The sequence below is a fragment of the Leptopilina heterotoma genome, unplaced genomic scaffold, assembly GCF_015476425.1.
Source record: "Leptopilina heterotoma isolate Lh14 unplaced genomic scaffold, ASM1547642v1 Lhet_130, whole genome shotgun sequence".
In the NCBI taxonomy this organism is placed as follows: domain Eukaryota; kingdom Metazoa; phylum Arthropoda; class Insecta; order Hymenoptera; family Figitidae; genus Leptopilina; species Leptopilina heterotoma.
Window position 1 is genome coordinate 585,275 of NW_025110849.1, and position 16,144 is coordinate 601,418.

General features: G+C 30.3%; 1 protein-coding gene across 1 annotated transcript in view; it reads left to right on the top strand.

The window, feature by feature from the left end:
• LOC122512966 (octopamine receptor beta-2R-like) overlaps nt 1-16,144 on the top strand; it is a 557,896-nt gene that overhangs the window by 78,837 nt on the left and 462,915 nt on the right. The window lies entirely within an intron of this gene.

Consider the following 16,144-nt stretch of genomic DNA (forward strand, 5'->3'; position numbering starts at 1 on the left):
ACAAATCTGATACTATTTTTTTTTAAACAAACTAGCGGATCCAATATGGCTGACAGTGAAGTTAAAAATCACTGGTCAAAATTGTCTTAAAATTTGACTTGATTTTTAAGGGCAGAAAATATCAAGAGGAGGTATCCCGACAATTCTTAACCTGTAGGTCTGCCCTCAAAATTTAGTTATTTAATAATAAATTTGATGAGAATTTAATTTTAATATTTTTTAAAAATTTAAATTTTATTATATTTGTAATTTTAGAATCTCTCAATTATGTAACTAATTCAGATATTTATTTTTCTTTTTAAGGCAAAAACGTAACTTTAAATTATTAAAATTTTGAAGCTAAGATCAACATCAAAGATCAATATTCTAAATATACAATTAAATATATAACTATAAATAAAAATACTAAATAAATGGTAAATATTTATTTAGTATGCAATATCAACATTCTAATGGAATATATTATGGATTACTCTAATATGGAAAACAATAATTTGGTGAAATATTCTAAAATCCTAGACTAAGCTGAAATTCATTATCTATAAGATGAAATGCAAATCATGTACAATTCAATCAAGAGAGATTGTATATTACTCTGGAGATCAGTACTTACATACTATGTAGGTATTAAATCCCCAAATAAATTACAGGAAAGCAAAATTACGAATTTCTGAACCATTGAATTCTCTCTATCTATTTCTGATATCGAATTTCCTGCTGAGGAATTCTCAATGCATTGTACAATTCATATTATGTAAGTTAAATTTCCCCGCTATGATTGTCCGTTCTAACTTTGTTGATCAAACTAAAGTCGAACTAACATTCGTGAAAATTAACGACAATACACAGCATTAGTAATACAACGCTGCTTAGCAAAGTAAATAGATTTCACGAATCCCTTTGGAACTGTTAATTATTATTTATTTATTTAAGTGATTATCAGCGCAAGTTGTATAAACATTTTCTGTAAAAGATTTAAATCCGTGCAATAAAGTCAAAACTGCTTTATAAAGAAATATGAGATAAATTCTTTTGAACCAAAAAATATTGTAAATACATGACAGTAATACCTACTTTTAAAGTCAGAAAAATTATTGAAATCAGGAGGTTGATTACGTAAATTAATAATATATAAAAAACGTGAATAATAATAAACTAATAATTACTTTATTGTTTCAATAATTTATTATTTATTCATTCATTTATTATATTTATTTATTTATTATTATTCATTTCATTTATTATTTATTTTTATTTCTATTTATTTACAGTACAAACTGTCACTGAAAAACACATGTTTAGTGAAAAAATTAATATGCAGTGAATGTCAAATTAAAATCAATTTACCTTATCGACCCCCTCCTTGTGATTTGTTACTAAAGTTATAAATATCGAAACTAAACGGATAATAGTTTTGACAAAAAATCTTGTTTATCGGAGTGTGATACAGGATTCTTTTAAATGCGGATAGCTTTTCAAATGTTTAAAGTTTTTTCCCTTATACTTTGAACATTAAATGAGCTTCGTTTTCCTTTGTAGACACACTGTGCATTATTAATGAACTAAAACCATTTGTTTTATATTTTTGTTTCTTTTATACTTTAAAATGTAAAACTTATAGTAATGAGGCTGTAGAATATGTAGCGTGTAATAATCGACGATATGTAAATTTACATGAAACTTTGAAAGTTAAACATAATTTAGACTTAAAGTTTGCTCTTCTCTAGGAAGCCCCCGGCAGTGGATATATAATTGTGCACTGTTATAGTTTCTCAAAACGCTTCTCGATTTCTTTTTTTATTAAATACTATTTTTCTAAATTCAGTTTTTTAGTATAATAAAAATTTTTTAATATTACGTTATAAATATATCATCTTAGTAATCCATAAGCGTAAAAAGAAACTTAATTATTTTGTGCTAGAATGTCACAAGAAAGAAGATATCAGAAACAAAAGTATAACAGAAAAAGCAGTTCTCCATCATAATAACACTTCTTCTACTTTCATCCAAAGCACGATCCTATTTTTTCACAGTAGGTTCTGTTTCTTCTAGCTTTTTCCTTACACCTGAATCAATCTGTATGTTCGTAATTAAATTACATTGACAGACAATAAAAATAATGAAATTGGGTGGGAGGGGGTGAAAGTTTTGGGGTTTTCAGTACAATGCTTATTTCAATAATTTTTTACTCTTAGACAATTAAACACAAAATTAGGCCAAGTACAGTTTCGAAAGGTTTTTTCATACTCTTTCGATTGGAAATAAGAATTTTGAAAAAAAAATTTTTTGACAAAAAAAATCAAAATTAAAAATAAATTTTAATTTTTGGGGGGGAAGGATACGATTTTTTTTAACGAAAGCTGAGATTTTTTAGTAAAATGACATATATATGCGAAAATGGGACTAGAATGTTTAAACACTGAAAAAAGAGATTTCTACCAAACGGAGACAAAAACCGGGTTTTAAGCACTTCGGTCAGTAGAAATCTCTTTTTTTCAATGCTTAAACATTTTAGTCCCATTTTCGCATATATATATATATATATATATGTCCTTTTAGTAAAAAACCTCAGCTTTTATTTTAAAAAAATCGTACCGTTCCCCTCCAAAAATTAAAATTTATTTTTAATTCTGATTTTTTTGATCAAAAAAATTTTGTTTTTCAAAATGCTTATTTCCAATCGAAAGAGCATGAAAAAACCTTTCGAAACTGTACTTCGTCAAATTTTTATGTTTAATTGTTTAAGAGTAAAAAATTACCAAAATAAACATTGCACCGTAAGACCCCTTGATCACTTGACGTGGAATCGCTCATATAAATGTTTTTTTCAAAACGTTAAAAATAATTCTGAAATATTATTTTTGTATGTATTTAGATTTTTGGAAATATATGTAATTCAAAATAATAAAAATATTGAATTTAAAAAAATTAGAAGCCAATTTTCATTAACTTTTATTTTTAATTTTGTTTTTAAAGATTTTTTATTCTTCAAAAACTGATTTTTAAAAATTGTAACAAAATAACTAAAATAAATTAATTATTTTTCAATTAAATTTTACAAAATTTCAACTATTTAAAAAGATTTTTATTATAGATATATTTCAAAAATTGAATTATGTCTTAAAAAATGATTCAAAAACAATTTTTCAATAATTCGTTTTTATTTCATATGTTAATGATTAACTCATTAACGCTTGAAAAAAGAAAATTCTTTACGCAATTTCAACCTATACTTTTCTGAATAAAAAGGATCATATTTTATTTTATTGCTCTGTTCGATTCCAGTGTAAAAAAAGAATTTCGTTCAACCCAAAAATTAAATATGGCAGTTTTAATTACAAAAACACAAAAAAATTTCATTTTTTTAAGTTTGATAATTTTTTTAGCCTTCAACCCCTTTCCAGTGTATGACGTCTATAGAGACAAAAATAATTCGTGCCACCAATGTGTATGACCGCTATAGTAGCATCTAAAAGGGAAATCTCTGTAATAAATTAAATATGAATATCAATGAATATTCTAAAGTTTTTGGGGTCGCTGAAAATGCTGATTTGGGGGATTTTGAGGTTTCTAAATTCAAATCTTTAGTCAAAATTAAAAAATTCAAAATAGCGGCTCCAAAGAGGCTAACGAAAAAATTTTGAATCCGTAAACTTTGAAATCTTTTGATCGCCACTTTTAATTTTTGACTACGCTGATTACGAATTCAATTTTAATTTCCAATAAGTCAAAATGGCGGATCCAATATGGAACAAAAATTTTACTTAATGCAATTGATCTTAATTTTGTCACTCGGTGGTTTTTAAGGTTGCTGATTACGAATACGATGTTTGTTTTCAAAAATTCAAATTGGCTCAATTGCATAAATTGAAAATAAAATTTCGCCATTTTAAATTTATGAAAACTTACATCAAATTCGTAATCAGCGACCCTAGAAACCACCGAGTGACAAAATTAAGGTCAATTGCATAATTAAAAATTTTTGTTTCATATTGGATGGGAGGGGGGAGGTCAAAAATTGGTGAAAAATTGTCCTCATGGTTTATGGACGGCCCCTAAGCTTATACATCGGCTTATATCATGTATAAAGTTTTTCTATCGCTTGACTAAACTAATCGAAACAGAAACCATTATTTTGTGATTTGACTTGCTTGGTTGCAAATGTTTGGTATGACTTGTTTACATTTAGCAAACTGAAAATTTAAGGAAATAATTATAATAATAAAAAATTATTATTATATTTATGTCGTGAAACTCCTCAGTGTGTTAAATTTAATTATTGGTTTTCGTGTTTTATGTTTTTTAATATTAATGTAGGAAGTTATTTGCTGATTAAGAATTTTAATTAAGGAAGATTTCGACTATATCAGCAATTAGTGACATCTATTAGACGTCAATTGAACTCTTTGGTTTAGAGTCAGGTGTTATTCTTAAGATAATTATTCCGATATGGTTGTCGGTAAATAATTATATTTTTGAATTTAATTTTTGATCTGAAAAAATAAGCTGCGTGAACGACTGCACTGTGCATCTGTGAGGACTCGAACCCCAGTTAATAGCTGCCTTTCGCGGGACTAACGCCTACCAATGCACCATGCCAACACAGCCTGGACGTTCACGTTTCTTATAATCTCACAGATGCACAGTGCAGTCGTTCACGCAGCTTATTTTTTCAGATCAAAAATTAAATTCAAAAATATAATTATTTACCGACAACCATATCGGAATAATTATCTTAAGAATAACACCTGACTCTAAACCAAAGAGTTCAATTGACGTCTAATAGATGTCACTAATTGCTGATATAGTCGAAATCTTCCTTAATTAAAATTCTTCATCAGCAAATAATTTCCTACATTAACTATACAGCTCTTCGACTAGTGTATGGGCTTGATCTGAGATTATAAGAAACGTGAACGTCCAGGCTGTGTTGGCATGGTGCATTGGTAGGCGTTAGTCCCGCGAAAGGCAGCTATTAACTGGGGTTCGAGTCCTCACAGATGCACAGTGCAGTCGTTCACGCAGCTTATTTTTTCAGATCAAAAATTAAATTCAAAAATATAATTATTTACCGACAACCATATCGGAATAATTATCTTAAGAATAACACCTGACTCTAAACCAAAGAGTTCAATTGACGTCTAATAGATGTCACTAATTGCTGATATAGTCGAAATCTTCCTTAATTAAAATTCTTCATCAGCAAATAATTTCCTACATTAACTATACAGCTCTTCGACTAGTGTATGGGCTTGATCTGAGATTATAAGAAACGTGAACGTCCAGGCTGTGTTGGCATGGTGCATTGGTAGGCGTTAGTCCCGCGAAAGGCAGCTATTAACTGGGGTTCGAGTCCTCACAGATGCACAGTGCAGTCGTTCACGCAGCTTATTTTTTCAGATCAAAAATTAAATTCAAAAATATAATTATTTACCGACAACCATATCGGAATAATTATCTTAAGAATAACACCTGACTCTAAACCAAAGAGTTCAATTGACGTCTAATAGATGTCACTAATTGCTGATATAGTCGAAATCTTCCTTAATTAAAATTCTCAATCAGCAAATAATTTCCTACATTAACTATACAGCTCTTCGACTAGTGTATGGGCTTGATCTGAGATTATAAGAAACGTGAACGTCCAGGCTGTGTTGGCATGGTGCATTGGTAGGCGTTAGTCCCGCGAAAGGCAGCTATTAACTGGGGTTCGAGTCCTCACAGATGCACAGTGCAGTCGTTCACGCAGCTTATTTTTTCAGATCAAAAATTAAATTCAAAAATATAATTATTTACCGACAACCATATCGGAATAATTATCTTAAGAATAACACCTGACTCTAAACCAAAGAGTTCAATTGACGTCTAATAGATGTCACTAATTGCTGATATAGTCGAAATCTTCCTTAATGTTTTTTAATATTCTTCAAAAAAATTTGTAATCTTTTTCTAATATTTCAGAAGAAGAAAAAAACATCTTAAAGTTTTAGTCACATTTTTATATACACACAATGTAATAAGGTCTTAAGTATCATAAGTCAAAAGCAGAAATATCGCGCGCGCGTAGCTCTGCTAGTTAAAATACTAAAATTTTATTAGTTTTAATTATGTATACATAAATAAAAACAAAAAATAGAAGGCCAACTTAGGACTATCTAACTACAAATTGGTAATCAGAAAATCAAAAAACCCAGTGATAAAAAGTTAGGAGAGACCGGGATGTTATGGATAACTTTTCACTCTTTTTTTATTTGTGTGCAATAGATATGACGTGTAAGAAACAAAATCTTGACTAGAATATAACTTTAGAATAATCGCATTAATTAAAATAGAAAACGAATCTTCCCTGTAACATGATCTAGTGTAGACAACCTCCCTTCTCAACATTCTATTCATCAATCATTACTTCTAATCACATGAGTTCCCTCACAGAATCATTCTAATACTAAACAGACTCCCCTCTTTGAGATGAACGCGTAGTACAATAAAACAAAATGTAATCTGAACGTCAACAATTTACAAAAAATATATCAATCACACTACAGTCACGATACATTGGTTGATCAACATCTTCCTCATTTTCGATCGTTAAAATACATATTTTTGTTGATGATCGCTTTAGCACATTCGTACTAGTTCTAATTCTGATAACTTTCAGCAACTCATTCGCTCTCGGATAAAATTTCACACTACTACCTTACTGACATTGCAAAGGTTGAAGGTTATCGTCCTCAATCACTATCATTTGCCCAATTCGCACCAAATCACATTTCTACTCGTCTAAATCAAGTAAGTTTCTCTCAAAGTCACAGACAATAATGAATTTCCGGTATGCACTGAGAAACATGACTATAAATAATATAAAAATTATGGGTCAAATTATTTTATTTCGCTTAATGTATTTTTGACCTTTATAAAAAATTTCAATAATCAGGGAAAATATTCTTACATGTTCTGGGATGACGAAATGAACAATGATTTGTAAAAAATAATTACATTTCGTATAAAAAAGATGCTATAAATTGAGAGTACATGAAAAAAGGTTACATTGACAGACCTACATTACAAAATATTTAAAAAAGGAGTAATCACTTTAAGAAATATAAAAAAAGCGATTGATATCTATTTTTAAAGACTGAATTTGTGTTTTGAACTTGATAAAAGTATCAAATAATTTATAATAAACTGTAAAATATGTTATTTAAGTTTATGTATGAAATGTCAAAAATCGATCATATTTTTTTTGGCATAGTAATTTAATTTTAGTAAATCAGAATTATTTAAATAATAAGTATTTTAAATAAACTTTAATATTATTTAAATACTTTTTTGATTATCAACTGAGAAATATAACAAAATTTACCTTAAAAATTAACCATTCTTCATTTTCTCGGGATTTTGAATGTTTGTAACTTCGTTGGAGAAAAACCGATTTATGACAAATTTTTGAAGCATGTAGATTGAAGCAATATCTTCCTGCTGCTAAAATTTCGCGATGGGTTTTGCACTAGTCTTCAAAAGAAATTGATTTTAAAAAAGTGTTGATTTTGAAGGTTATTGACAAGTATTATAGCTGACTTGAAGTTGGTTTGTTTTAAACTGACTTTAAAAAAATCGTTTTTATTTTCAGACTTCAATACAGGGACAACTATACCTTTTTTCCATTCATAAAGGTAAATTTCCGAAGAGAGAGACAAATAATTTAATAATATAAAAAATTATGGTAAGTAATAAGTTATTAGAAAATTAGCCTTAATGTTATTAAGCAGCCGGAGCCTAAGCAGCACGAAATTAACTAGTATAGCTCGAAGAATAGAAGCAATATCTCAAAATGAGATTTCTGAGTAAGATCAAGAGTTAATGTATGAACTTGGAATTACTAATTAGTCTGTAGTTACCGTAACTTTTTAATAAATAGCACTTTTATGTTCTTCAAATATTAAACGCGTTTTTCTCAAAACTCAGTTTTTGAAATTTGAGTACACGATAGACAAAATTCTAATCGACCGATTAAGCTCTATCTAGGCTTGTTTTGAGGATAAATAGTTTTTCTTCTGTATGAATAAAATTGTTTTTATATAAAGTTGAATTTGACTTTATTTTTAAGAGAAAGTGAGATTTTTTTGTCGAAAATTACAAATTTTTGTTAACCCTTACAGTCCCATAATTAGGGCAAGTAAAAAATATCTACAATAGGTATAGTACCCATGGTTTTCGGGGTCGCTGATTACGAATCTACAATCAGATTTTGAAAATTTTGAAAATTCAAAATGGCGGAGTCAATATGGCGGACGATAAAGTAAAAAATTAACCAAATTTACTTGAAAGTTGTCACTCGGGGGTTTTTGGGGTCGCTGATTACGAATCTGGAGTCAGTTTTAAAAAATTCAAAATGGCGGATCCAATATGACAGACAAAAATTAAAAATTAAACAAATTTACTTGAAAGTTGTCACTCGAGGGTTTTTGGGGTCGCTGATTACGAATCTGGAGTCAGTTTGTGAAAATTCAAAATGGCGGACAATAAATTAAAAAAAAAATCGGGCAAGTGTGAGTTGCACTCGCATTAAGATCGAGGGTTCCGTACACCAAAATAAAACTCATTTTTTATAAAAAAAAATATATATAAGAAATATAATTGATTAATATTAACATATATAAACCTATTGAGCTGAAATTCGGTACACATATGTATTATTATTACATATATAGATTAAAAAAAACTATAACTATAGTCCACATTAATATTAACATATATAAACATATTGAGCTGAAATTCGGTACACATTTGTATTTTTATTACATATAGATTAAAAAAAACTATAACTATAATCCACATTGAATTCTTATCTTTTATTTACAAATAACAAAAAATATATATTTTACCTGATTAGAGATAATATTTAAAATAATATATTGGATATAAACTAACAAAAGATACTTATATTATTAATTATAATAAATTTTTTATTTATTGGTATTTTGCCAATTTCATTGAAATTTATTTTAATTTAAAATTTTTGTAATATTTTATTTTTAAAAATCATTACTTTTTTCAATGATATTGTTTCCAAGATGCACCACGTGGAGGTAACCAATTCCCTCCTAGTTCGCAAATATATCCGTCAATCGAGTTCGCTATATTTTTCCTGTAATCTGCAATTGAAACTGAAGATCCCTACCGAATTTCAGCTAATCAAGTTAAGATTTGTAAAAGTTAAAGGTGGAGGACAGGGTAATTTTTTCAATTTTTTCAAAAAAATTCAATTTCTTTCCTTCCTAGTTCGCAAATATGTCCGTCAATCGAGTTCGCTATATTTTTACCTTAATCTTCACTTAAAAATGAAGATCCCTACCGAATTTCAGCTCACTAGGTTGAGATTTGTAAAAGTTAACCGCAGGAACAGGGGCATTTTTTGTAATTTTTTCAAAAAAATTGAATTTCTTTCCCTCCTAGTTCGCAAATATGTCCGTCAATCGGGTTCGCTATATTTTTCCTGTAATCTACACTTGAAACTTAAGATCCCTACCGAATTTTAGCTCATAATGTTGAGATTTGTAAAAGTTAAGGGGGGGGGACAGGGTCATTTTTTGCAATTTTTTCCAAAAAATTGAATTTCTTTCCCTCCTAGTTCGCAAATATGTCCGTCAATCGAGTTCGCTATATTTTTCCTGTAATCTACACTTAAAACTTAAGATCCCTACTGAATTTTAGCTCATAATGTTGAGATTTGTAAAAGTTAAGGGGGGGGAAAGGGTCATTTTTTGCAATTTTTTCGAAAAAATTGAATTTCTTTCCCTCCTAGTTCGCAAATATGTCCGTCAATCGAGTTCGCTATATTTTTCCTGTAATCTACACTTAAAACTGAAGATCCCTACCGAATTTTAGCTCATAAGGTTGAGATTTGTAAAAGTTAAGGGGGGGGACAGGGTCATTTTTAGCATTTTTTTTGAAAAAATTGAATTTCTTTCCCTCCTATTTTGCAAATATGTTTGTCAATCGGGTTCGCTATATTTTTCTTGTAATCTACACTTAAAACTGAAGATCCCTACCGAATTTCAACTCACCAGGTTGAGATTTGTAGAAGTTAAGGGGGGGGGACAGGGTCATTTTTTGTAATTTTTTCTGAAAAATTCAATTTCTTTCCCTCCTAGTTCGCAAATATGTCCGTCAATTGGGTTCGCTATATTTTTCCTGTAATCTGCACTTAAAACTGAAGATCCCTACCGAATTTCAGCTCACTAGGTTGAGATTTGTAAAAGTTAAGGGGGGGACAGCCCATTTTGCGTAGCTGGGACGGACACACGAGTGATTTCATAAGGGTTCCGTCAGTACACCTATGGTGTACGGAACCCTAAAAATTAATTAAATTTACTTGAAAGTAGTCTTTCGGTGGTTTTTGGGGTCGCTGATTACGAATCTGGAGTCAGTTTTAAAAAATTCAAAATGGCGGACAAAAATTAAAAATTAAACAAATTTACTTAAAAGTTGTCACTCGAGGGTTTTTGGGGTCGCTGATTACGAATCTGGAGTCAGTTTGTCAAAATTTAAAATGGCGGACAATACATTAAAAAATTAATTAAATTTACTTGAAAGTAGTCTTTCGGTGGTTTTTGGGGTCGCTGATTTCAAATCTGGAGTCAGTTTGTCAAAATTCAAAATGGCGGACAAAATTGAAAAGTAAAACAAATTTGCTTAAAAGTTAGCATTTGGAGGTTTTTGAAGTCGCTGATTCTAAATCTGAAGTCAGTTTATTAAAATTAAAAATGGAGGATTCAATATGTTGGACAAAGAAATAAAAAATCCATCAAATTTGTTTGAAAATTACGGCTTAGGTTTTTTCTAGGTCACTTATTACGAATCTGAAGTCAGTTTTTCTAACTTTAAAATAATGGACACAATATGATAGCCAAAAATTGACAATATAGGACTAAATGCTGTTCTTTTGTCGTTTGCCATTTTCCCTTTTATCTCCCTTGATTTTCTTTTGTTTTTTTGTCGTTCGTCTTTTATATTTTGTCACTATTGTCTTTTGCGTTTGTTACGACAAATATAAAAATATTCCAAAAATAAATAAAATTAATAAAAGTATTAAAAAATTTTAAAAAACATTTAAAATGTTTAAAAAAAACAAATAAAAATTTTAAAAAAAGAGATGAAACTCTGCCATTGCCGATCCCAAGCCCATATTAAAAAAGAAGAGTGTGTTTCCAAATTCGTAACTTTTTATGTCCGCCATATGGATTTATTGATCCACTATTTTGAATTTTTAAATCTGACTTAAGATTCGTAATCAGCGTCCCCAAAAACCCCCGAGAGACCATATTCACGCAAATTTGTTTAATTTTTAATTTTTGTTCGCCATATTGGATCCACCATTTTAAATTTGCATATCTGATTTTGGATTAATATTCAGCGAACCCCGAGAATTTAGAAAACAACCATAATTTAAAGTATATGTTACTGATTTAATTTTATTACAGTTAAGTTTAAACTGGAATAATGCGTTGTCACAGTGGGCCAGAAGGTAGGAAAAAGTGGCCAAAACTCAAAATTTAATTGGATTCTCTTAAAACTTGTTACTTGGGGGTTTTTGGGCTCGCTGATTACAAATCCGACGTCAGTTTTTCAAAATTCAAAATGGCGGATTCAATATGGCGGATGTCAAAGTTACAAATTAATCTAAATCACTTGCAAATCGTTACTCGGGGGTTTTTGGGGTCGCTGATTACAAATCCGACGTAGGTTTTCAAAATTCAGAATGGCGGATCCAATATGGCGGATGTCAAAGTTAAAAATTAATCTAAATCACTTGCAAATCGTTACTCGGGGGTTTTTGGGGTCGCTGACTACAAATCCGACGTCAGTTTTTCAAAATTCAAAATGGCGGATCCAATATGGCGGATGTCAAAGTTAAAAATTAATCTAAATCACTTGCAAATCGTTACTCGGGGGTTTTTGGGGTCGCTGACTACAAATCCGACGTCAGTTTTTCAAAATTCAAAATGGCGGATCCAATATGGCGGATGTCAAACTTAAAAATTAATCTAAATCACTTGCAAATCGTTAGTCGGGGGTTTTTGGGGTCGCTGACTACAAATCCGACGTCAGTTTTTCAAAATTCAAAATGGCGGATCCAATATGACGGATTTCAAAGTTAAAAATTAATCTGAATCACTTGCAAATCGTTACTCGGGGGTTTTTGGGGTCGCTGACTACAAATCCGACGTCAGTTTTTCAAAATTCAAAATGGCGGATCCAATATGGCAAGCCACAGTCGGCTAAAAGCCACGCAAAATCAGACAAAACTAATATGATTATCAGATTTCTTTATACAAACTGATTAAGGGCTTTTAAACAAGTAATTAAAAACATCGGGGTGCTTTTTGGTGTGAGTCCCCTCGCCTCTCTCAAACAAGAGTAATATCTAAAAACAAGTAATAAAAAACATCTGGGTGCATTTTGGTGTGAGTCCCCTCGCCTCTCACAAACAAGAGTAATATATAAAAACAAGTAATATACTTTATATATCTTCTTCATTGTCAGTTAATTCTAAATTGTCAAATTCATCTGATGATTCATCTTCAGTTTTAGACTCAGAAAGATGTTTATCTTCTTCTATATTTTGGTTAATTTCTGAACCAAAAACATCTACATTTCGTTCAGGAATTTGCAACAAATTTAACACTTCTGAAGGAAGCTTCTCAGATTTAAAACAAGAAAATTGTGATACTAAATTTTGGCTTGAAATCAAAGGATCTGAGCCGTCCATAGAGCGATAAAACATATCTGAGATAGTTGCTGATCTACTCGTTTTTCTACTGTGAAATAATCTATCTTTCTTGTAAGATTTACTTTTAGCCTCAGAGGCCTCTTCAGCAAACATTCCTACTGGCAAAACGCTATGCCTCACAATTTCACTACCATGCACAAAAATTTTGTGTAGCGTAGCTGACATTGGGTACCAATGGTAGTACTTAATGTATAACTCAGAAGTATCATTACAAAATTTTTTGAATCGATTTGCATTGATAGGAAAATGAGAAGATAAAGCAACTAAAATAGTTTTAAAGTTTTGGAGTAATTCTGCATTTAGTCCAAGGTATTCCGCAAACAAATTGGGATCTTTAAACGCTCTTCTAGCTGTATTTCCATTATTACTATTACCACAGCCTCCTGCTTTTGGTTGGTCCACTTTGATTGCTAATTTTTCCCAAAGCAATGCTTGGACCTTTTTTTTGTGTTCTGCGCACAGTTCTTTATCTTTCACGGTTCTTATTTGACCTTTCTTAATGGGAAGTCTATAGGGAATATGCAAACACAACTCTAAAATTCTTATCTTTGCATGTAGTGGACTCATGCCATATGAAAGGCACAAATTTTCCTTCTTTTATGCTTCGAATATTATTAAATTGCTTTGGTGTAGCATGACATACTGGACAACATTGCATCGATGACGTTCCAGTTACGATGTTAAGCACTTTTCCATCGATTAACTTCATGTATAATTTGAACTTCACAATAATTTGAACGTTTCCTAAACAAATACTCGTATATGTTTGTAGGTTTCTTATTTCATCATCTTAAGCTTTCTTTTCTAACAAAATAACTTCTTTTGTTTCTTTAACAAACTGCAACTTTTTTGGACGACAAAATCGGGGAGAATGAGTCAATTTATTATTCCACAGTATTACATCTTTCTTATTTAATAACTGTTGTCGAAGTGGAATAAGCGTTGTTGCCAGTAAATTCTCATCATTAAAGCTAGAATTTTGAGTATTTTGAAAGCCTTGATTGCAAGATGAATGCCCACTACTTCCATCAAAGCCATACGAACATATTAATTCCGCTTCAATTTAAGTAGAATTTGTTATTTCCACAACATGTTGTATGACATCAGACTGCAATTCAACGATTCTTTTAGCAGTGTGATCCAATAACGCTTGCAGAGGAACTTCAACCTTATCATCAAAAATAAGAATTTGTTCTCTTGATGGTCTACATTTTTCTTTAGCTTCCCTTACCTTATTATAACTTGGCCAGATGTCTGCTTTAGTATTCTTACTTGTTAGACGCATTTCCAAATAAACCTTTTTTGAAATCGAATTACGAAGAAGAAAAGATAAAGCTTCTTCTGGAGTTTTCTTGATAATCTCATTTTTTATTAAAGATTCTAATGACTTGCGTATCTTTGCAGAACGGGTTGGACTTTTGGAAATTTCTTTAAGAAGAATACTCAAATCTTTTTCTCCTGAACGCTTTGCAGCACAACTGCCTGCTGCTACAAGTTTTAAGGCGTCATTATTGTTTTCTTTAATAATTTCTAATATTTCTCGGCGTTGAGATCTTTGCGACTTGTCTTTAAATGGTAATCGTGGACGTCGAACTACATTCGAAGACGGTAATGTTACTTCATGCTCAGCGAATAATTCTGGAATTTGGTATTCGATACTCAACTAATCAGCATTTTGTTTATAAAATCTTTCCTTTTTTCTACCACATTTTTCATACTTTTGCTTATAATTGCTTTTCAATCGAACTAGATCTTTTCTTAAAGTCAGTAAATGTTCATTTTTTACTACTCTATCTTTATTAAGACCTTCTTTTGATACAATATACTTTAAAACTAAATCTAAATCGTTGTTGTACTCGAAAAACAACTCTACAATATCTTTTTTGGTAATTTGCGACATGTTTAGCTTGTCAAGTTGTACAGTAAAGTATGATGAGATAATCAGGGAGTAGAAGGTTAATTATGTTAAGAACCGTAATATTTATAATAAATTTAATAAATAAAATTAAAAATTTAGTGAAATGATAAGAACACATCAGTTTACCTGCACTGAGAAAAATAAATTAAATGGTGGCGCGTTACAGCAATAATGTATTTTTCGAACAGGGGCACGTTTGAGATCAATTTTCAAGTACTAGATGTCAAGTGCCGCATAATTCCCGCAGGATTGAACAAAGTGGATTTTATAAGGAATAAAATGACGCCAAGACCAACCCCATAGAGTGAAGGGCTCAAGAGGGCTGACACAATGAAAAATACATATGCCGTATAAATTTAATCTAAATCCAAGTTTTGAATCGTGTCCAGGATTAAAATAAAGTCATTTTTGTTCTTTACACACTTTTTAAGTCACCCATAAAGTTAATTACAAAATTAATAAGTAAAGATTTTCACATCATACAATTATTTTCAAATATTCAACAAACTATTTTTATTTTTGAATATCTCACTTTAAGCTATTTTGCACATTTAGAGCTCCACCAATCTGCAACTTCTTTTTAAATGGTTCTGGAAATTGTTCCTTATATACTTGCATTTGTTTAGAACAAGAAAAAAAATCATTTGAGTAAAATAAAGAAATGGACTTTTGGCCACTTTTGCCTACCTTCTGGCCCACTGTCGCGTTGCCGTGTATAAGTTTGTTAATAACAAAAAAGCATTAATAATATACATTAATTTGTTAAAAGACTACTAAACCCTATTTGCAGAAACATAAAAATAAGAAATATGCAATTATTTAAAGTTTTACTTTAAGTTATGTTAAAAAAATCGGTGGCTTAAAAGGTGGTCGATATATCGACTACTGGGACTGAAAGGGTTAAAAGTCATGTAAACTTTTCACTTTCGATTAAAATCTTTTGATTCATATAGAAGGAAATAATGTTTGATTAAAAAGAACTTTTATTATTAAATACAGTAGAACCCGGTTAATACGATTTTGTAGGGACCGCGCTAAGAATCCGTATTATGCGGGAAAACGTATTAGGCGGAAAATAAAATGTATGTCTTTAATTGCAGGAACCATCATAAATGAGCGTTTTAAGCGGGAAATCGTATTAAACGGGATCGTTTTAACCGGGTTCTACTGTATATATATATTTTTTTAATAACAAAATTATATTTCGAAAGTTCATATTCGAAGGATCATATTTACAACACTTTAGGTTTAACATTATTTTTACACGTTAAAACGCAATTTAGGAATTTGACAATAGACATTTCTTACGGCTCGTAAGAATATTCCAATTCAAAGTTTAGTGAAAATTGTGTACAGATTTAATGATGACATTTAAATTTTTATGCAATTTTGACTAAACTTTGCGAATGTTTCGAGATAAAAGTGTTTACAGT